At 34.2% G+C, this 25,107-nt stretch overlaps 1 pseudogene; it reads left to right on the forward strand.

Moving 5' to 3' along the window:
- Positions 1–853: 853 nt before the first annotated feature.
- LOC120144447 lies at positions 854–1,930 on the forward strand (annotated as a pseudogene).
- The last annotated feature ends 23,177 nt before the right edge of the window (positions 1,931–25,107 follow it).

Raw genomic sequence — 25,107 nt, forward strand, 5'->3', positions numbered from 1 at the left:
ACATGCGTTCAAATCCTCTCCCTCACCATCCGATAGAAGCAAATATTTGATGGAATCAAATAGAAATCATCGACGACCATAGAATCATATTGCATACCAAAAGACCTATCATTTTTCTTGTGCTTTCAACCTATGTGAGGATCAAAAGAGCAAAATTTATTGTTTTGTTTAACATATCAGATTAAAAGACAATGGTGATTAATGTCAAGTTTAATGATGTTTCTTCCTCGAACTTAATTTTTTTCTTCCTATATGGGGATTAACATGAATACAAATTTTAAATAAAGAGTTCCCATTTAAAAGTAATATGAATATACAAATCAAGTCAAATATCAACTCAACTCGAATTCACCTGAAAATCTAAAGGTTGAATCAAATAGAAATTGATTGATCTGACACTGACCCGACTAAAAAATTAACATATCTGATATTGATCCAAAAACTGATCAATCTGATATTAATCCAACCTGAAAATCAGTCGATCTATTATTGAATTGACTTGAACTGACTAGTCATAAACTTAAAATAAATCAAAATTAGATCAAATATAACCTAAATCTAACCAAAACTGTATATAATTTAAACTCGAAATGACCCGATTTTCATCTCTACTATGCATACGAGGTAAAAGATGTAAACATGCCATAATATTTTATTTTACAACATAAATTATTATGAAAAATAGTTAAAAATATATTATATAAATTAATGTAGATGATAAACATGACATTAATAAACTAATTATTCCCTAAATCGATCAACCTTAATTGTTTTAATTTTAAATGTCGTCATAAAAAATATCACCATAATATTGATGAAGTTGCAAGAAAGAAATCATTATGTGATCTATTAAATGTTTTCATTAAAAAGGTAAATATGATTTCAATGAAAAGTATCACCTTGATTCTCACAATATTAATGAGGTGGAAAGCAGAGGTAAAAGATTTGTCCCCAAAGATCCAATCTGTTTGATGAACTACCAGACGAAGTCGTCCTTTTAATCCTTTGCAATCTGGGTTCTTCCGCTTCTTCACCTGCTGATTTCTTCAACGCCCTCTTAACGTACGTCAAAATCTTCTTTAGCTTTAATCTTTTTATTTGAGTTGCGGGCATATGGAAGGGAATTTCATATCTTATGAGACAGATGTAAAAGGATTAGCAGTTTATGGTATCATCCAGTTGTGCTATCAAAAGTTGGTGCAAAAGTTTTAGTGATGAGAGCTCGAAACTGGCATATTTCTGCCGACTGTTTTCTGGTACGCCGTTTTAAGACCGGCAACATCGAAGCTTGTTACACTCTTGGCATGGTCCGTACTCTCTAACTATCTGTAGAATTAGATTGGATTTTACTACTAAAATTTATATGTTGAAACGTGCTGCCTTGTTGATTGGATTTTACTGCTTTCAAAAACATGGAATCAGAAGCATTTAATGGGCAGAGCAGCGAGCAAGTCCCATGCACTAGCGCTTTACTCTCTCGCAATCATACATTTCAACGGAAGCGGTGGCTCCAAAACCGACCAGAATCGGCGACTCGGGGTTTGGCCACCTGGACGCAATCCTTGAGCTCGCCTATTGCCCATACATGATGGCAGGACATTATGCAGTCAGCCGATCGCTAAAACTGGAGTAGTCTTTGAAATCGGAGCACCCAGTGAACGTGTTTTTGAAAGAATGGTTCGAGGAGTCGAGGATGGGAAAGGGTCTAAAGCTTTGCGGTCATGAAGGGTGCGGGTGGCCTGAGACGAAGGTGTATGAGTTCGAGAGGTGCGGTTGTGGGACGGTGTTTTATTGTTCTCGTGTTTGCCAGTGGCGTGATTGGGGCCTGAGGCATGGGGCCCGATGTGAATCAATTATTAGGTTTTTGGCGGCGGCGGCGGTGTGTCGGTGCCGGTGCCGGATATTAAGGAAGCTCAAGTCAATACCATGATTGAGTAGAATCTTAAATGCTAGCCTTTTAAATTTAAGGTTTATGAATTTAATATTTTATATATATAATAGGACAAGGAATTCTAGAATATTATACTCCTTGTATAGTAAAGGAAGAATACAAAATATTATATATGGAATTTGATTTATGGTTTTTGAATTAAATATCATATATATGGTTTTCGAGATATGGAATTTATAAATAATTTGTTAATTATAAAAGTATAATTAAAATTTGGAGATTAAAATTTTAACCTTTTAACTTCATATATTAAGCTAATGTGATCCCTACTCTTTTATTTGGAGGTGATTGATTTGGAGTAGTATTTTTTTCTTTTCACAATAGTGGAATCTTTAAAAATTTTCGTATAATTATTTTAAATTTATTTTTCATTTTAACTTTAAAAAAAATATAAACTTTTACTTATTTATTAGCATGATATGAAAGGGAAAATAGTACAAGTTAATATTGAATATTCGTGAATTACCGCACAACAGGATGTAAAAGTTTGATCTACCTGTAAAATCGACTGAAACTGATTTTAGTTTGAATCAGTATGACTTAAATTCGAGTTGAATCTAATAATTTTAAATTTAAACTCGACCTGAGAAAGGCTTAAACTCGTATTAAACTAGATTGTGTAATAATTGAACCCAACTTACATTTAGACTTAATATGAAAACATATCCAAAATTAACCCAAAAAGTATATGATATTACTCTACTTGTTATCAACTTAACATGTTATGAACATGACATATTATCAATAAAAAATCTCATATTCATCATTGATAGTTCTTCTTTATTTTAATTACCCATTATCTCTTGATCCTTACTATATTTAATTATTTTTATGGTCGACCATTTATTTAACATTCATAGTCTAGAATGATATTTGATTAAACTTTAATTTCTAATAAAAATGAGATCTTTAGAGGGGGTTCAAACTCGAAACAAAGCATTAACAAGTTTATGCATGCACTTGTTGTAAATGTGCTGCTCTTTCCAGACAAAATACAAAAAGAAAACTTCAGATTTTCTTTCCTCAAGCAAAAGAAGGAAAAAACAAGATGAGTTCCATATTCACTGCTGATATCCCCTAAAGGAAGCATTGGTCTTGAATCAAATAAAGATGTTTTTGGGATACAAAATTTCTTAACTTTAAGGGTAAAAAACCCACAAGATTTTTCTTTTTGTTCTTTTTTAAATCTTACAAATGAAACTCAATACTGCCAAGTGGCCACCGTCCCTCTTCAAATTTATGATTAATATAACTGTTTTGTTTTTCAATTTGTTCGAAATGGATCTCCAATCTCTCCCGTCGTATTTGTCGACGACTTAATTCTCTATTCCAAAGTCAAGCTAGATCAAGTTGAGAACATCGAAAGAATTCTTTATGGATAATTCTGTATGAGAGAGAAAAAAAATGGAGAAAACGAGTTTACCGTAAAAAAAAAAAATCACCATGAGTTGGGAAAAGATTTATTTATTGTTATAAATTTTAATTAAATTCAAATCATTTATTTATTTATTTAAATCTAATGATTATAAATTAATTTAAAACTTATTAGTTTTTAAATTCTTTTTTTATTGAATATATTCTACTTTTAATTTCAGTTTTTGATTTTTTTTCTTATCCAACGATCCTAAAAAATCTAGGTATAAAACTTTTTTAGTTTCACACTAAGTAATTGGTTCATAACTATATATATCATGCGAACGTTCATCCATCAATATATATTTTTATAATATTTTCTAAATAAAAATATTGATTAAAATGTTAAACTTTTGTTCATCAACTTTTAAAATGAATGTAATTTAGTCTAATTTGATATTGTTTTCAGCTTTACATTTTATAATTGTTTTAATTTGTCCCTATGTTGTTTACTTTATTTAACTTTTAGTTCATAATTTCATGTTTGTTCAATTTAGTCTTTAAAAGTCTATTTTATCCAAAATTGGCCCATAATTATTGTTTTTTGTAATTCACATCATAAATTTCATTTCATTTATATCATCATCTCCAAACCTTATAAACTTTTGTTCACAAAATTTTAAACTAAATGCAATTTAGTCCAATTTGATATTAATTTCAACTTTATATTTTACAATTGTTTCAATTTGATCCCCATGTGTCGTTTAATTAATTTAAATTTTAGTTTGTATTTTCTTGTTTGTTCAATTTAGTCCTTAAAAGTATATTTTTATCTTAAATTGGCTCATAATTATTTCTATTTTGTAATTTACTTCAAACCCTATCAAGAACATCATAAATTTTATTTCAAACCCAATAAGTTATACCATAATCTCCAAAGCTTATAAACTTTTATTCACCAACTTTTAAAATGAATGCAATTCAATCCACCTTTATATTAATTTCATTGTTACATTTTACAATTGTTTCAATTTGATGGGTGTGTAGCTTGAGTTTTTTTAGGAGTATCGTCGAAACATGATATCCAATATTTTCTTTTTGGATAATTCTATTTCATTACCCAAGAAGCAGAACGTTTGCTACAAAATACAGAGTCAATAAACATCACATTTAAGAAAAGCCATGAAAGCAATCTAAACTAACCCAGATTACATGTAAAGCAAAACAATGAAACAAGTCCTGCTTAAGGAATGCCCCACTTGTCACAGAGGATAGCGTTGGACGAGTCTGTTATGTTGAAAGACATGTCCTCCAGCTGGATTCGAATGGTCTGTTTAATGTCTCCCAGCACGTGTTCCTTAGATCTTATTTCTCTCCCAAATAATATGTTGTTCCTTTCCTCCCATACGCCATACACATGGCCAGTCCAAGCAAGCTTGAGAACTCTCACAATGAGAGATTTACCTTTAAAAAATCGAGTAGCCCAGACCAGCTCACCATCCCAGCTGCTAACTCCACGGGAAATGCCACACAGTTCAAGAATGGATCCCCATAGCTCTTTAGCATAGCCATCAATGCTATTATGCTATATTTAGGAATGAGCCCAGGGAACCAGACCAAATGGTGTCAATATACTTTGGGGGCAGTAGCGCACAAATCATCCTAGACACGCTTCGCATTTAGATCACAAACCTGACCTGAGAAAAGGTGAGCAACATCAGGCCTAATTTTCAGCAAGTATTTGAAACTCCAGCTAGCATTTGTAGGGATTTCCATTTGATAAAAATCAGCATTCCTAATCACATAGGAGTGCATCCAAGCTACCCAGAGTGAGCCTTCATTAGCCAAATGCTTCCTGATTAGCTGCACAATGCAAGACTTATTCCATCTTCCTATATCTTGTAACCCCAATCCCCCTTTAGATTTCACTAGGCAAATTGTCTTCCAGCTAACTCTTGCACCTTTAGCAGGCACATCAAACCCCTTCCAAAAGAATTGAGAACACAACTACTCCACTTTCCTGATAATTGTATGTGGCAATATAAGCTGCCTACACCAATTGCTCGAGATGCTAAGCAAAACAGAACGAATGAGCTGCAGCCTCCCAGCAAAGCTAAGATGCTTATTAGCCCATAAACTCAGCTTTTCCCTTAGTTTATGTATGAGAGTTTGACAATCTTTCACATTCAATTTCCTAGTAACCAGTGGAACTCCCAGATATCTGACTGGGAGGCTACCCAAATTGAAGCCAATGATTTTTTTGATGATGTTGCTTTGTTCGGCAGGAATACCAGCAACATACATCTCACATTTGCTGGCATTCAACTTTAAACCTGACATGGAGTATAAGTGATTTAGGACAGCCTGCACCCCCATGAAAGAATCAATTGAACCCTTGCAGAAAATGAACAGGTCATCCGCAAAGCAAAAGTGAGTGAGTCCAATCCTCTTGCACTTAAGATGATAACTAAAGACCCCTTTTAAAGCAGCCACATTCAAGAGGTTTGAAAGTACATTCATGGCAGATATCCAATATTTTCATACTTGTCGAATTCTAATTTTGAGGCTAAATTTTTATTTAGTATAATTAGGAACCAAAATCACAATTTTCAAAAATGTAGAAACTATTATGTAAATTTAGGGAGTTGTAAAGGACTAAATTGATAATATTAAAGTCTGAAATCTAAATCTAAAGGAAATTTAGACGAAAACTTAGAGTCTAAAGGGTGAATCCATTGAGCTAATTTTGAGGCTAAACTTTTATTTAGTATAATTGGGGATCAAAGTCACAATTTTTAGATATGTAGAAACTAATTTGTAAATTTAGGGAGTTGTAAAGGACTAAATTGATAATATTAAAGTTTGAAATCTAAATCTAAAGGAAATTATAAAAAATAAGGACTAAGTTGAATTTAAACGAAAACTTAGAGCCTAAAGGGTGAATCCATTGAGCTAAATTTGAGGCTAAATTTTTATTTAGTATAATTGAGGATCAAAGTCACAATTTTTAGATATGTAGAAACTATTATGTAAATTTAGGGAGTTGTAAAGGACTAAATTGATAATATTAAAGTCCAAAATATATATCGAAGGAAATTATGAAAATTAAGAACAAATTTGAATTCAAAGGAAAACTTGGACTAAAGGGTGAAGTCCAATGGGATAAGTGGCTTCTGAAATAATTTTCCCATATTTAATTTGGAGACATGGAAAAGAGTAAACAGAAGGATTTTGAAGCAGTAGGGTTTTAAACCTGCAATATGTAATGCAACCTTCTTACCACCTTTGCTGCAGCGTTCCTAAGATTTAAGTTGAGCCGCGGAACTAGACAATTTATTTTTATTTTGGAGGAGTCAATTATCGAAAATAAATTTAATAAATAATTGTATCTATTAATTTTTGTACATTTTTATGTGATTTTATCAAATAAACGTAGATTTATTATATATTTTTTAATAAATTATTCATTATTTTTTTGGAGAGAAAATGAAATGAAATTATAATAGTAGATTTTGACATTCAAATTGAAGGTAGATCACCTAAAATACTAAGAAAATTAATAGAAATTTATCTTTGTTTGTCAAATAAAGTAAGAATATAAAAGTGTTTAAAATATTATGTGAGATTGTTAAAAAAATTTAATGTTCATCCATTAAAATTTGAAGAAAAATTATTTGGTATCCTCTAATGTAGTTTTTTTTTTTTTAATTTGAAAGTAGTATAAAACTAAGAAAGAGAAGAAAATCATGATTTGAAAAATAGATAAACAATATTGAAAAAAATTCAAAAATAATTAAATTTAGGGTAAAGTATATAAATAATCCTCGAACTTTTAGGGTGATTGTATTTTGGTCACCCAACTTTTAAAACTTGCAATACAATCATCGAATTTTTAGTTCATTTTCATTTCTGTCCCTGTTGTTAGCTTCTGTTAGTTAGGATTGACCTGACATGTTACATCCGTTAATATTCTTCTTCCTCTTTCGTTAACCTTCTTCTTCTAACAAAAACACAAAATTCAGTAAAGGTGTAACACTCACCTCAGTTCATGCCAAAACATATTAATTTGGTCGTGCAAGAAAGGTTGCAAAGGATCAAGGAACTTATTGTCAAACCAACCTGTCTTGAAGAGGTGGAAGAAGAGCCATTGAACTTTCTTTCATGTCCAGAAAAAAGAAGTGAGGACACAACATGAAGAATGATTGATGGATTTGGATCCCCATGGATAGCCTGAAGCTCCCTTTGAATCCATGGTTCTATTCTTTGCACGATTTTCTCTTTATCAAAAGCATTTCTGGGTACATTCTGAAAGCAATGAGAGAACACATCAAGATCATATATTAAACTAATCTACTGGCTCATGTTATCTTGGTCCTTTGTCCTTATTCTAACGTGCATTTGTCCCATAAAAACAAATTAAATAAATGACAATATTCCAAAAATTGCCAACCTTAAACCATGTAAACATACCTACTGAGAACTAATCCCATGATATATATGAACAACTTGAACTCTTTGATTACACACTGCAAAAAGAAACCTAAAATTTTCCCATCAACCATTTTCTTTTTTTCTTTTTCAATCCCCAAAAACAAAAGAATAATCATATAGATAAGCTAGTCGGCATAAAGTACCTGGCATGCCATTGAAGCTTCCTTTCAGCAATAACATGAAGTGACACAGTCCCAGCTCACCCAAATGATCGTCATCAAGGCAATGGCCTCGATCTTTTGTAAACGCGGTTAATTTCTCTCCTAATTCTTTCAATAACCCTAAACAAACGAATAAAAAAGAATAACTTAAGTAATCAATTATTTACTCCATTTAATCAGAAATTCATTAACAAAAAAATCCCACCGTTGATGATTGATTACGGTGGACGGAGGTCAAGTAGTAACCGATCTACAGTCAGAGAGAGTAGGTAATTGGTATTTGAGGAATCTTAGAGAGGAGAGATCGATTTTGTAGAACCAAGAATTGAAGGTGGAATTACAAAGAGGGCATTTCCTCTTCAAATCACTCCACTTGCGAATGCAATCTAAGCAGTAAGCGTGAGAATAAATCGCCAGAACAGCTGTTCCACGAACGTCGATGGTTCTTAGATATATCGGGCATGTTTTGTTGATGATTGCCAAAGAAATTACAAAGAGGGCATTTCCTCTTCAAATCACTCCACTTGCGAATGCAATCTAAGCAGTAAGCGTGAGAATAAATCGCCAGAACAGCTGTTCCACGAACGTCGATGGTTCTTAGATATATCGGGCATGTTTTATTGATGATTGCCAAAGAAATTGATCTGTGTATGAATTTCTCAATCCTCAGTTTCTCTAAAGACGAAGATGATTGGTTTTATGGGTGAAAAGAAGGAGGAGGAGGAGGAGGAGGAGGAGGAGGAGGAGGAGGAGGAGGAGGAGGAGGAGGAGGAGGAGGAGGAGGAGGAGGAGGAGGAGGAGGAGGAGGAGGAGGAGGAGGAGGGTTGACTGCCATGTCAGTGAAAAAAAGGTTAACGTAGGATTAACTGTCATGTCGGTAAAAATTAACAGAATGTAACGATAGGTACAAAAATAAGACTGCCATGTCAGTGAAAAAAAGGTTAACGTAGGATTAACTGTCATGTCGGTAAAAATTAACAGAATGTAACGATAGGTATAAAAATAAAAACGAACTAAAAGTTCGATGACTGTATTATAAGTTTCAAAAGTTGAGTGCCAAAACGCAAGTGTCCTAAAAGTGTGGTGACTACTTATATATTTTTACCCTTAAATTTACATGTATACAATTATATATTATCAAAAAAAAATTAGTTTCAAGATATTAGAAGTAAAAAGTATTAATATTTTAATAAATAAATTTAAATTCTTATATTTTTAGAATATCAATTTAATTTCATTTATAAACATATAAGGATGTATGCGTATTAATATGAAATTTTAACAATGTTAAGGGAACAAATAAAACTTTTAAAAAAATTGAAAGGTCTTATAATAATTTTCTCAACTTTTGAGGGGGCCATGACTCCTTTTAATCCCTACGTAGTTCCGCCTCTGTTTAAATTGCCACTGTTTATAGTTAAACATTTTTTTAGATAAATAGGTATAAAATCATAAATTTCTTAAAATTACTTCCTCTCCCATATTTTTGCTCAGAAGGAAAAATTCTCTTCTATCTCAAATTAACATCGTCACTAATTTGTTTCCAAGTCGACGTCCATGCAGGACCCCGCTATCGTTTTTATTTTATTTTAACACATCATCCAGGGGAGTGGCTGAGTGTGCGTAGTATTCTAAAAAATATTTGCTCCGAAATCGAGTATATCTATCAGTTGTTACCATTAATAAGCATAAAAATAGGGGTCTCAAAATCGAGTATATCTATCAGTTGTTGTCATTAAGAAGTATAAAAATAAGGGCTCCGAAATCGAATGTATCTATCAATTATTGCCATTAAAAAACATAAAAATAAGAGCCTCAAAATTGAATATATCTAAATAATAAGAACCCTTTATAATAATTTACACATGATCTCCCACAACCTAGCCACGTCTGACATCATCCCGACTCAATAGGCGTTTTTGGTTTCATCATTTTCGTTTTCGTTGTGAAGTTTGAATAAAAGGAAGCGTTGGTTGTTTGTAAAGTGTCTTTACTGATTGGCGAGGTTTGGAAACATAATTAAAACCCATATCCTTGCTCGTACTCGTGCCCGACCTTTACTGGCTTCAAACTGGTCGCCTATTGGGCTTGCTTGCATGGCGCAATATACTAATTGAGTCCATTCTGTAAAGGCCCAATGTTTCAGCCTGAAATGAATCGGTATAATTCAAACTGTTAGATTAAAATCCATAATTATGGGCACAAATTTATAATGTATACTGTTATAATAAAATATGAATAACTTAAGTGACTAATTATGTTATAAAGTCACAAGGTATTAGAAGTATCATGGAAATAAAAGTATAGATACTATTAAAGTTTTATTTATAATTTGATGAGAGACAAAGTTATAAGTACTTACAATAACTGATTCAATTAGCTATATAAAGAGGTTATGATCCCCAAAAAATAGATATCATGTATTTTTTTATTCCGCCATAGAATTTATACTAAACTGAATTCTTTATTCTATGAAGATAACAACCAAAGAAAGATTCAAAGATCTCAACTTTATAGTAATCTCCAACAATGTATTCAAGAATGCTTTCGCAAATCTAGTATTTATTTTATTCTTGATGGTTTGACATAATTAAATTATAATTTAATTTTATATTTATTGATAATTTGGTTATAACAAGTGAGATCACGCCTTGCGATGCTGAATTGAGAATAAATTAATTGATTTTAAAGTTTATAATTTAATGGGCTGAAACTTCGAATCAAACTGTGCAATTACACATAATTGATTAGTTTCGGCGATTTCATTTCATGATTCAATTCAAATCATGATTGGTTTCAGTGCTTTCACATAATTGATTCCCAGCTTATGGTACTTTTCAAATTGTTTAAATTCTTTAATGTTGAGCATGATTACATTTTGGTGATTACGTTTTGGTGATTACGTTTTGGTGATTACCTTTGGTAATTTTGTATGCCTTTGTTTCAAATTGTTTAAATTACTTTTCTGTGCTTTTGTAATTGAATTGGATTTTTGCACGTAAAAATTAAATTTGTTTAATTCTTGGTTTTTTTCTACGGTGAATATATATTTAATTTAAAATATATATTAAATTTGGTTTGATTAAAATTTCATTTTTAATCATTGGTTATTAAGAAAATTATTTAGGAACAAATAAATTCTTATTTTGGTTATGATTGGTAGGGATGGCAAACGGGCGGGTCGGGTGCGGATACCCCCTCTCCCATCCCCATACCCACCTAATATTTTTCAATCCACTACCCATGATGGGTAAAAATTTTCAAATCCACACCCGCCCACGCGAGTACATTCTCAAATCCATCCCCACACCCACTACCCACTGGAGACGTACCCAACTAGACCCGCCTGACAACAAACTTAAGTTATACATAAGCAACAAACATAAAACAAACACATCTATTAAGAAACATAATAAAATAAACCAATGATTATCTGAGTTAAGTGTTAATATAGATCTTAAAGTACATAAAACATCATAATAAAAGACATAATTAAAGTCTAGAAACATAAATGACAAACACATAATGTTTTTGTTCTTTGGCACAACATTCTAAAATTTCAAGCAATACTTGTGACATCTGATATTCTAGTATTACAATCATCATTTTCATAAAACACCATAATAAAACACCAATATTGAAAAATACTCGATTGAAATTTGAATTTGAAAAAGTCAGTTTCAATGGATTTAAAAATGGAGGTTTGAGAAGCACAAGTGAAACACTTAATTCTATTCAGTGGCGTTAAAAATAGAGATTTGAGAAGCAACGATCTGACTCTGTTAGCAAAAAACGTGGGTGCTCAGTCACAAGATACTGATTTGTAGAACATTAAGAAATTAAGTTTAAAACAAACATTAAGATGAATCTAAAAAATAATTAAAAATCAGTACGAGCAAATAAAAATTAAACTCTTAAAACGAAATGCAGAGGAGCTTAAAACGAAATGACTACGGAATTGACTCTTACAAAAATTAAATTTCAAGTAAAAAGGGAAGAAACATACCTGAATAAGCTGGAGAGTGAAGACAAGAGGTTTGAAAGAAAAATATTTATGCATAAACTTATCCCTAATATTTGGTTAAATTACAAGTTATATCTTATACAATATTAGGATTTTTAAATTAGTCTCTTAAAATTACACCTAAATTCATAATGGTTCAAAATTTAATGGATATTTAGTTGGGCGGGCGGATGTGGGGCGTGCGGATGCGGGGCGGGTGGATGCGGTGCGGATGCGGGGCGGGTAAGGTCTCAAACCCATTACCCGTCCACTACCCGCGACGGGTACCACTTTCTAAATCCACACCCGCCCACTATCCACTAAAATTATACCCATTCTCGCCCCAATTGGAGCGGGTACGGTGCGGAATCCACGAAATTGTACCCACTTGCCATCCGTAATGATTGGTATTTCAGTAAATTCATTGAAACAAAATGTTGCCAAAGTAACTTCTTTTGTGTAGATTAATTTATTTAAAATATCAAGATGGTTATGTGCTCTTGTGATTCATGTATTTATTAATTGACCCAAATGAAAGTTAATATTTTGTCGAATTTCAAGTAACACGTGTGATAATAAATATGTGACAATTATAAAATAATTTTTATGTGAGAATTACACTAGTCCAAAGATTAATCTTTTGTTCGACATCATTTATTGTCAATGTTTGATTACTACAACAGGAATACCGTTTTACTGTTAGTATTACAATCCAAAGACTTGGTGTTAATGTCATATTTTGTATCTTGTGATGGGAATTAACTATTATTTCAAATTTATTGTTTGCTTATGTGAGCTTGTTGATTATTTTTTTTAGCTAGTTCTTTTGCTTTCACAGTTTCTCCTAATACCAATTCTATTCCCATGCTTAATGGGAGAAACTTTAGGGAATGAAAAATACACTTATAGTTCTTGAATGTATGGGCATAGACCTTGCATTAAGGGAATAACAACCTGCAACTCTTATTGCGGAAAGCAACCTTGATGCAAAAATGGATTTTGAGAGGTAGGATTGTTCAAATCCTATGAGTCTTATGATCATGAAACACAACACTCCATAAGCCTTTAGGGGCACAAAATCTAAAGAGATTACTAAGGTTAAGTTTTTCCTTAACGAAACTGAAAAATGATAAGGTTGAGATGACATCACTTCTGAAATCTTTGATGTGAAGTATAATGTTTAAGGAAATGTGAGGGAGTGCATTATGGGAATGTTCCATATTGCTTCAAAATTTAAGGCACTTAAGATCGAGCTTTTTTAAGATCTATTTGTTCTTATAGTTTTGGTATCGCTTTCTGTGCAGTTTAACCAATTTAAAATAAGTTATAATTGCCAAAAGGAGAAATGGACTCTAAATGAGCTCATATCTCATTGTGTGCAAGAGGAAGAAATGTTGAAGCAAAATAAAACTAAGAGTGCTCATTTGGCCTGTGCCTCTAAAGATAAGGGAAAGAAAAAGACACATTAGAATAAGTTGTTAAGGGTCCAACTCAAAAGAAACAAAAACAAGATAAAGAAAGTTGTTTATCTTGTAATAAGTCTAGACACGTAAAGAAGTATTATACCAAATATCACGCTAGGAGTGCAAAGAAATGTATGATTCTTACTTTGGTCTATTATGAGGTTAATTTAACTTCAGTACCTAGAAATTCTTGGTGGATAGATTCTGGTTCCATTATTCACATAAGTGTTTCTATACAAGGTTACCTGAACTATCGAAAAGCCAAATGATGGTGAAAGATATATTTTTGTGGGTGATGGAAAATCAGTAGAGGTGGAAGCCATTGAAAACTTTAGATTGCTATTAGGAACTGATTATTATTTGGATTTGAAAGACACTTTCGTTGTGCCATCTTTTAGGCAGAATTTGGTTTTTGTTTCTTTAATGGACAAATCTAAATATTATTATTCATTTGGAAACAATCAGTTTTCTTTGTCTTTAAATTCAAATGTTATTGAAACTAATTATTTGAATACGTATGACAACATTTATTTACTAGATACAATTGCATTCTATAATGAAACCTTGCACGTGAAATCACGTGATATTTAATGAAAATTAAATAAGGAAAATTTGGCATTATTATTGCATAAGCACCTAAGTCACATCTCAAAAGGTAGAATTGAATGCTTAGTGTCTAATAGTATTTTGTGGTCCCTTGATTACAAATTTTAATGTATGTATTGATTGTATTAAGGTAAAACATACCAAAACTAAGAGATTAGGTGCCAATAGATCTACGTAGTCTTAGAATTAATTCATACAAATATTTGTGGGAAATTCCCTATGGCATCCTAGAATGGTCAAACATATTTCATAACATTCATAGACGACTACTCATGTTATAGGTACCTATATCTAATTCATGAGAAATCTTAATATTTGGACGTGTTCAAAGTTTATAAAGTTGAAGTTGAGAATCAACACAACAAAGGAATTAAGGAAGTCAGATTTGATCATGGTGATGAGTACTAAGGTAGATACGATAGCTCAGATGAACAACGTTCAGGATCATTTGCTAACTTCCTAGAAGAATGTAGTATTGTCCCACAGTACACCATGCCATGACCACCTAGTATGAATAGTGTAACTAAGAGACTTAATAGGACTCTTAAGGATATAGTAAGGAGTATGATATCTCATTCAACCTTACCTTAGTCTCTCTGGGAGAAGCTTTGAAGAAAACATTTTAAATTCTAAATAGAGTCCCGACTAAAGGAGCTGTAAAAACCTTTTTGAGCTTTGGACATGTCAAAATCCTAGTTTAAAGCACTTTCACATTTGGGGATGTGAAACTTTCATTGAGCCATGAAAAGTACTAACTCTCAAAAGTGGATTGATGTCATGCAAGAAGCGTATACGTCTATGTAAGACAATAAAGTTTAAGAACTTATCTCATTACTTGAAGGTGCAAAACCAATTGGTTGCAAATATATATATATAAAAACAAGAGGGATACAAATGGTAATGTGGAGAATGATAAGGCATGTCTTGTAACTAAAGGATATACTCAAAATGAAGGCATTGACTTTACAAAGGCTTTCTCTCCAGTTTCATTGAAAGATTCTTTTAGGATAATCATGATATTTGTTGCTCATTTTGATATTGAGTTACCCCAAATGGATGTTAAGAATGCGTTTCTAAATGAAAACATTGAAGAAATAATTTATATGGTGTAACCAAAAAAATTTGAGTTAGGAGATCCAAAGGATATATTTTGTAAATTAACTAAATTCATAGATGTACTCAAGCAAGATTCTCGTCAATGGTACCACAAGTTTCATCAATTAGTTATCTCATTTGGTTTTCAGATGAATATGGTTGATGATTGTGTATATCACAAATTTAGTGGGAGTAATAATATATTTATGGTTCTATATGTCGATGACATTTTGCTTGCCACAAATGATATAGGTTTGTTACATGAAACCAAGGATTTTTGTCTAAGCATTTTGAAATGAAATATCTTGGTGATGCTTCTTTTGTCTTAGGAATTCAAATACATTGAGATTGATCTCAGGATATTCTTGGATTATCACAAAAGAATTACATCGATAAAGTACATAAAAGGTTTGACATGCAAAATAGGAAGCCAACTGACACCCCTGTTGCTAAAGGAGACAAATTTAGTCTTGTTTAAAGTCCTGAATATGATCTTAAAATTTAGGAAATGCTAAAGATTTCATACACTTTAGTTGTTGGGAGTATAATATATGCTCAAGATTGTACGCTTTTGGATATTACTTACATTGTAGGGATATTAGGAAGATACTCAAGAAACCTGGTATGAACCATTGTATAACAACTAAGAGGGTTATAATGTATCTTCAAAGAATAAAAGATTACATATTCACTTATAGGAGGTCAGATCATAGGAGGTCATCGCGTATTCTGATTCTGATTTTTTGGATGCCAAGATAGTAGAAAATCTACTTCAAGCTATATTTACATGCTAACTAGAGGAGCTATATACTAGAAAAGTGCCAAACAAACACTTGTAGCTTCTTCCACTATGACATCATAGTTTGTAGCATGCTATGATGCATCAAATCATAAAATATGACTGTGAAACTTTGTCACTAGGCTGCATATTTTGGAGAATGTTGAAAGAAAACATAAAATATTTTGTGACAATAAGTCAATAGTTCTATATTCTAACAACAATATAAGCTCTTTCAAGTCAAATCATATTGACATAAAGTTCTTAGTTGTGAAAGAGCGAGTGAAAAATGGACAAATATCCATTGAACACATTGGGAAAAAAAATCCATGATAACGGATCCGCTCACAAAAGGTTTAGCACCTAAGGCCTTTCATGAGCACACTGCTCATATAGGTGTTATATCACTTGATGATATTATTGTTTAAGTGGGAGTTTTCTTTGCTTGTGTTAGTTTTCAGACATTTATATATTTTGTTATTTTCTTATTAGAAATAAAGTATTCAGTTTATTCACTCTTTTTATTGTTTAGAGGCTTACCTCATTTATGTTTAAAAAGGATCAAGTGGAAACAAACATGTGTGGTTCACATTGCATGTAATATTTTATGCTACGAACCATGATTGATCTATGTCATTTGATTGTATTTGTATATGTGACCATTGATGGGTCTAGTCATGATAGATATGATAAATATCTCTTTCATCCTATATGAATATAGTTTATGGGTGAGATTTTTATAGAATAATTATTTCATGATAACAAATTTTGAGCTCAATAGGTTAAACATATGTTGCCCAAGTGGGAGATTGTTGGATTAAATTTCATAATTATGGGCACATATTTATAGTGTATATTGTTATCATAAAATATGAATAAATGGAGTGACCAATTATGTTATAAAGTCATAAGGTATTAGAAGTATCATGAAAATAAAAGTGTAGATACTATTAAAGTTGTATTTATAATTTGATGAGTGATAAAGTTATAAGTACAAACAATAACTGATTCAATCAGCTATATAAATGGGTTATGGTCCCTAAGAAATATATATCTTGTATTTTCTTTTATCCCCGTTAGAGAGTTTATACTAAAGGGAATCCAACAATGGATTTAGGTATGCTTCCGAAAATCTAGTAATTATTTTATTCTTGATGGTTTGACATGATTATATCTTGGTTTGATATCATATTTATTTATGATTTGGTTTTAACACAAACTAGTCAAGTCTTGCCAAGTCGATTTGATTCGTTGACCATCGATCGTTAACTTTGACCTTGATTGAAGTTGATTTTTTTTAGCTTGACCTTGACAGTTTTCAACATGTTGAGTCTGTTTTTTGGTTTCTTTCACAAAATTCTAATCCAGAATCCTTGAATTGAGCATTTTAACCTGATCATGCATATGTAACTTTAGTTTTTTTTATGTTTAATAGATTTCAGATATACTATTGATTTAGAATTATATTTATGAACGTACTCGCGTTTCATCTTAGTAAATATCGACCCAACCCAACACCTCTCATTTAATAGATTTATACAATTTCAATTCAAAAGATAACTCGTATGTTCTTGTAAAATTATCTTAGTGAAGTTCAAATTTTATTTTTATCAAAATAATACTATGATTTTCTTGGTACTTAGGATTTGGCACCATAATTGACAGTGATAGTTAAATCAAGTTGACTTTCATGTCAGATTTCTTACCTCAGTAAAAATGCTTCATGATACTATTATATTACTATTTTGTTTTATTTATCTAAATTACTCTAAATATATAGTTATATCATATGTTGTAAAGACGTGATTTTGATACTAAAAGTGTTTAAGTGCTACAAAATATGCAGGAGGAAGTTTTCTTTTAACTTTGTTCGATTAGTATCTAAGTTTCTACCACGCCCATAGAGACTCAAACTTGGAAACATGTAGTTGTCACGCCATTAGACCTCTGAAAAGTGTGGCCTTTGATGCTCAATGACGGTACTTGGTCGATTTTGAGCCTAAGTAAGCCTTATACCACGCCTTAAGAGCACAAAATATCGACAAAGGCTGGTACGAAGTCCTCAAGAATTTAAAAGGATGAAGAAGTTTCAACCTAATGGGGCCGCTAAGGCCACTAAAGTAAAACACTCGTGTGGAAACGTAAACACATGGGGACTACACTTAGCTACCTAGAGAGGCAACGAATACAAAAAAAATAAACAATAACTCATAATAACTGAAAGGAGATAATAGAACTTAGAGCAAATGCCTCAGAGCTTTTATTTATTCCTCTCTCAAAGTGAGAGTGGAAGAATGATTCTAAATGATACAAATGATGAGGAGAGGCTCTCTATTTATAGTTGAGCTCCTTCATAATCAATGGCTAGGATCGATTTACATCAACGACCCAAATCGAATACAATTTTCTAAATCCCCCAAATCAAGGAATTGTATATACAAGATATTCACTTAACTAAGGAAACTCAATCCCATCCTACCTCATTACATCAATTAGTAGGAATATTTCCTTCGATATATGTTCACACTGGATATGGTAAAAATCCTCCACAATCTCTATTGATTTTTTTTTATCTTGCCATAATTACCGAGCTCCCATGATTATCTTCACTTTCCATGTTTGCACGGCCAATGTGAAAGAAGTCTCTAGCATTCTCCAAGTGATGGGCCAAGTCTGGTGGTCTTGGAAAGCCTGATTCCCCAAATCCAACCTCTTTCGCAGACTCATGCACCAATGTCTCAGACCTTATTGTGCGACCCATGACATTCTCCCCACTGAACTTGGCAACGCCCTCGTTGCTGCACTCCCTCTATAAGGACTTAGCCTCCCATATTGATTGCTCATTTCGGTTCTTGCCTCCACTTGATGTTGTGGGTTAAAACGCCCTTGGGTACATCTTCACAATAGGAGTATCCTCCTACCAAACTTGATTCGCCTTGCCTTGGACTCCCTTGTCACCGCAGAAAAGTATTGGATGTTCCCACAATATTAAACACTGGGCGAACTCTCACACTCATCGGTAACTCCGATTTTAGAACTCTGAAAGGTCCCTCCCAAGCTTTGTTTCCTCTACCACGAAGGTTAGGTGTTACCCGACCTACACCCACTGAACATGTCAAATTAGTTTCAAAAACAAAATGAGTGTGTTCAAGATATACCTTCCCTTATATGTTGACATTTGCTCTAAAATGTGGCAGCCATTCTTTCTCTATAAAGTCTGTCACCCCATGCATCGAACTCCCTTCATTGAATTTCTTTGATCTACTGTGCCTCGACCCTTCTCCCTTGATGTTCAATGGCACTCGATGCATCCGCCCCTTTAACTTAAAGTTCAGTGCTCCCTTTTGGCATTAGTTCTCCTTTTGCGAAGTTCAATTCCCCCTCTATCTTTGACCCTTCTTATTCGAAGTTAGTCGCTTGTCCTTGCGATGACACTTCCCCCTTGAAGTCTTTCGCTCAACTCCCACCTTGCCCATGGGTGTTCTTTTCACGGTTGTTTTATCCCTCGATGGGTTTACCCCCTTCGATCCTTGGCTCATCGTCTTGGAATGAATGTTCTTCCCATGAATATTCTCGGTAAGCTTTTCATTCGACCCTCCCTTAGTTATTACCTTTGAAGGGATGTTCTTCTCTGTTTGAACACCCTCATGAAGCTTCTCATTTGACATTTTCTCCAATAACGGTCTCTGAAGCCATTTTCTCTCTACGAACATGCTCAACAAGATCTCTAGTAGCCTTATCGGACACTGCCAACATTCTTTGTACTTGGCTCCCATTCGCCTTGGAAAACACCATCGTTCCAAGTCTGATAGGCTCGCTACTCTCGACCTCATCCTTCTCCTTGGATGGCTTGGTTCGATCTGGTCACCTCCATAACTTATGTGGCCCTTTACATTGGTAGCACTTTAGTTGCTCCTTCCTTACCCACGGCTTGATGGTTTTATCCTTTGCTATCACACCTAGTTTTCCTCCATACTCGACTGTTTTGACACCTATAGTTTTGACACGTCTCAATCCTGGGTTGACTACTTGAGAACTTGTAGTCGCACCATGCTTCCTACTTGATTCAGATACTTTGGAACATGTAGTCTCACCAAGTCATTCTTCTGACTTGATTGCTTGGACATTCTCCTTTGCATCAGACTTCTCTCTAGGTTCGGCTGCTTCAACATCTACAGTCGCACCTCATCTTGTTCCTTGCTTGGCCGTATTGACCCCCTCAATCGGATCAAGTCTTTTCCTTATCTTGGCAGCTTTAGCACTTGCAACCGCGCCAATTCCCACTACTTCTCCTTCTCCTATCCTCTTCATGATGGTTGCATAGGGATTCTTCTCGGGACATCCCCTAATCACATGGGAACCATCACAGAAGTAGCACTTTATTTCCTTTTTACTCGCATTCTTCCCCACAAGAGACTTGGTTATACAATATTTTCCCGATGGCTTTCCATGGCCACGATCAGTCGGTAGTACTTCCCGACCATTGGAAAAGTTTTCCCTACCATCTCCCTACTGCACCATTTTCTGGTCTCCCTTACTATTGCCACAATCCCTGGGCATGGATGACCCAATGCTAGTTTACTTGACTCTCGTAAGCTCGGTCAGCTTCTCGGCTACAACTATGGCTTCTAAAAGTTTTTGGGCATCTCCGTGCTCTACCCCAAGTCCTTCCGAGAAAACCTTGAGCATTCCACATTCACTCATTGCTCCTTTATATGTGAGCAACACCTTCTTGAACTCTAGCATCTCGACTCTCAAAGCCTTTACCTCGTCTTCACCGGTATTACTCCCTCAAACCGTCTCCATATCATTGAGAATACATTGCACCTCATCCTTGATTCAATCCTCCATGGACTCTAACTTGCTAAGATGGGATTCCACAACACCCTGGGTCTCCTTGGCTTCTCCCACTAAATAATAAAGGCTATTGACCCTCATTCCCAATGTTGTTGATATCTCTTTCAATGTCTTCAACTCATTTATAACATGTTGCATCTCGTCATTAAACTTATCCTCCATGGACTCCACCTTCTCAAGTCTGGACTCTCCAATACCCTGGGCCTCCTTGGTCTTTTCTATAGATTCCTCAAATTTATCGACCTTCTTCTCCAACGATGTTGAGACTCTTCCTAGGGCCAACACTTCGACCCTAACGGAATCACCCACTTGGATAATATTTTCACCCAACTCATCAAGGAACTTTTGAATGCCTTTGCATCAGACTTCTCTCTAGGTTCGGCTGCTTCAACATCTACAGTCGCACCTCATCTTGTTCCTTGCTTGGCCGTATTGACCCCCTCAATCGGATCAAGTCTTTTCCTTATCTTGGCAGCTTTAGCACTTGCAACCGCGCCAATTCCCACTACTTCTCCTTCTCCTATCCTCTTCATGATGGTTGCATAGGGATTCTTCTCGGGACATCCCCTAATCACATGGGAACCATCACAGAAGTAGCACTTTATTTCCTTTTTACTCGCATTCTTCCCCACAAGAGACTTGGTTATACAATATTTTCCCGATGGCTTTCCATGGCCACGATCAGTCGGTAGTACTTCCCGACCATTGGAAAAGTTTTCCCTACCATCTCCCTACTGCACCATTTTCTGGTCTCCCTTACTATTGCCACAATCCCTGGGCATGGACGACCCAATGCTAGTTTACTTGACTCTCGTAAGCTCGGTCAGCTTCTTGGCTACAACTATGGCTTCTAAAAGTTTTTGGGCATCTCCGTGCTCTACCCCAAGTCCTTCCGAGAAAACCTTGAGCATTCCACATTCACTCATTGCTCCTTTATATGTGAGCAACACCTTCTTGAACTCTAGCATCTCGACTCTCAAAGCCTTTACCTCGTCTTCACCGGTATTACTCCCTCAAACCGTCTCCATATCATTGAGAATACATTGCACCTCATCCTTGATTCAATCCTCCATGGACTCTAACTTGCTAAGATGGGATTCCACAACACCCTGGGTCTCCTTGGCTTCTCCCACTAAATAATAAAGGCTATTGACCCTCATTCCCAATGTTGTTGATATCTCTTTCAATGTCTTCAACTCATTTATAACATGTTGCATCTCGTCATTAAACTTATCCTCCATGGACTCCACCTTCTCAAGTCTGGACTCTCCAATACCCTGGGCCTCCTTGGTCTTTTCTATAGATTCCTCAAATTTATCGACCTTCTTCTCCAACGATGTTGAGACTCTTTCTAGGGCCAACACTTCGACCCTAATGGAATCACCCACTTGGATAGTATTTTCACCCAACTCATCAAGGAACTTTTGAATGCTCTTTTTGATAGAGTTGTTGGACTCTTCTAGCTTGATGAGCTTCTCCGCGTGGAAAGCTAAACTTTCCATAAAATAAGCACATCTCTCATCTATTTTCAGTCCCTCTTCTTGTTCCCCATCAAAACTCTCATCGTCTTCATGAAGGAATGCACTATCTCGCTCAAACATGCATTGAGCTGTGCCTATGAGCCTCTCTACCACGAGATTCAGCTCCTCTTGGTGTGTTTTCGTCGCCTCAAGGATTTCTTACGAACTCATCATGGCATCCTCATGCTTGGATACCCATGATGCCCTCGAGCCCATTGGACTCTCCTCTCATTTCCCACCATGGCTCTCTTAGTCTTTATGTGTGAAAACTCCTTCTCTCTTGTTCCCCATCAAAACTCCTTTTCTCTTGTTCCCCATCAAAACTCCTTTTCTCTTGTTCCCCATCTCTTAGTCTTTGTCACAAACTAGCTCAATATTTCTTGACTAGCTCAAACGCAAAACCTTGCCACACTTAACAAAATAGTAAGTTTGGCTAAACAGTAAGTAAATTAAACTTACTTGGTTTACCGCTTCCACAGATCACACTCAAACGCTCATTGTCTCATCATAATGACTCGATCTGATACCATCTATCATGCCCACAGAAACTCCAACTAAAAAATATGCAGTTGTCATGCCTTTAGACCTCCGAAACGTACTATCTTAGACACTCAATGACAGTACTTGGTCGGTTCTGCGTCTAAGTAAGCCTTACACCACGCCTTCATAGCACACTATCTCGACAAAAATTGGAACAAATTCCTCAATACTTCAAAAGGATGCGGAAGCTTTAACCCAAAGGGGCAGCTAAGGCCACTAAAGTATAACACTTGTGCGGAAGCGTAAACACCACAGGGGCTACACTTAGCCACCTAGAGAGGCAACAAACACAAAGAGAATAAAGAACAACTCATAATAACTAAAAGGAGACAATAGAACTTAGAGCAAATACCTCAAAGCTTTTATTTACTCTTCTCTCAAAGTGAAAGTGGAAGAATGATACAAATGAGGAGGAGATATTCCCTATTTATAGTTGAGTTCCTTCATAATCAATGGATAGGATCGATTTATATCAACGGCCAAGATCGAATACAATCTCCTAAAGCCCCCAAATCAAGGAATTATATCAACAAGATCTTCTCTTAACTAAGAAAACGCAATCTCATCCTACCTAATTACGTCAATTAGTAGGATCTTTCATTCGATAAGCGTTCATATTGGATATGGTAAGAATCCTCAACAATCTCTATTGATTTGTTGTATGTTGCCATAATTACTGAGCTCCCATGATCATCTTCACTTTCTATGTTTGCACGGCCAATGTGAATGGGCTCTCTAGCATTCTCCAAGTGATGGGCCAAGTCTAGTGGTCTTGGTAAGTATGATTCCCCAAATCCAACTTCTTTGACAAACTCATGCGTCAATGTCTCGGACCTTATTGTGAGGCATGTTACCGTTTCTGTCCAGGTCTTGCATAAGTTCAAGGTAGAGACGTGGATCTAATTAGTAGATTTTGTCTAAATTAATTCTTAGTTCGTAAGACTATTAGGGAGGTAACTCCCGTTTCTATTAACCACGTGTCATTTATTAATGTTATATGTATGACATACCGAATTAACTTTCAAGCACTTGGTATTATTCTATGTGGCCAAGTATGACATGTGTTAGTTGTCGAGCACTTAATATTATTTTACATGGTCACGTAGGATGAGACTGAGTTTTTGAGCACTTAATATTTCTCTATACAATCATGTGTGCTGTGAGTTAGCTATCCAGCACGTTATATCATTTTATACAACTAGGCGTGAGGCGAGTACCATCTAGATAATTAATGAAAAGTAACAAAGTTTGATTTTACCACGATATACGTAATAAATGAGCAAACATGATTTATCCATGATATTACGATTATGGATGGATTGGGAATGCGGTTCTAAAAAATTTAAATTTTCTTATATTTTAAGTTTTTTTTTTGTATTTTTTATTGATTATCTAGTTTCGTAACCACTAAAATTTTATGTTTTACACCTCTTAAAATTTTGAATATGTTAACTTCTTAAGTTCTACTCTTAACATAAATTCATGCATATGTGATTGACTGCGACTAAATTATGTTTTTCTTATTAGTATGAGTATTAATGGTTACCTATTTGTATATTACTAAGTATATTGTTTTATGCATTTTATGTAATTTTTATCGTTTTACTAGATTAAAGCTCTAATTTTTATATTAAATATTCTTTAACTTGTACAATCACGATATTTTTGTTACATATAATCATAATTTTAAACCTATTTAGAATATTCTAAAATATATTGATGAAAGAAACAAACAATTGAAATTATTGATGGTTTTGTTGACCCAATATTGCACTCAAATGTGCTGATTTCTTTGTTGTTACACCTTTTGTTCACTGCGCGTTTTATCGGGATTATCTTCGGAAAGGCGGATTAATATACGGTGTTATTAGATATATTAAAAGATATTTGATAAATTTGGTTTAGTGCTACCGGAAATATCGAGTAATAATAATGTAATAGGTGGAAATCATGAAGAAATATTAAAAAATTTGGCAACCGACAAACTTAGCTTATCGGTTTTTATAAAAAAATATTGATCCATAACAATATAACAAGTAAAAAAATGACAAACCGGTCTATAAATGACAAAACAGGTAAAGCGCTACCAGATATATTGAAAGTGTCGATACTTTATAAAAATGTATCTATCCATAACAATATAACAGGTAAAAAAATGACAAAACATGTCTATAAATGACAAAACAGGTAAAGAGCTACCGGATATATTGAAAGTGTCGATACTTTATAAAAATGTATCGATCCATAACAATATAACAGGTAAAAAATGACAAAACAGGTCTATAAATG

Source organism: Hibiscus syriacus, unplaced genomic scaffold, assembly GCF_006381635.1.
Source record: "Hibiscus syriacus cultivar Baekdansim isolate YM2019G1 unplaced genomic scaffold, ASM638163v2 tig00110890_pilon, whole genome shotgun sequence".
Lineage (NCBI taxonomy): Eukaryota > Viridiplantae > Streptophyta > Magnoliopsida > Malvales > Malvaceae > Hibiscus > Hibiscus syriacus.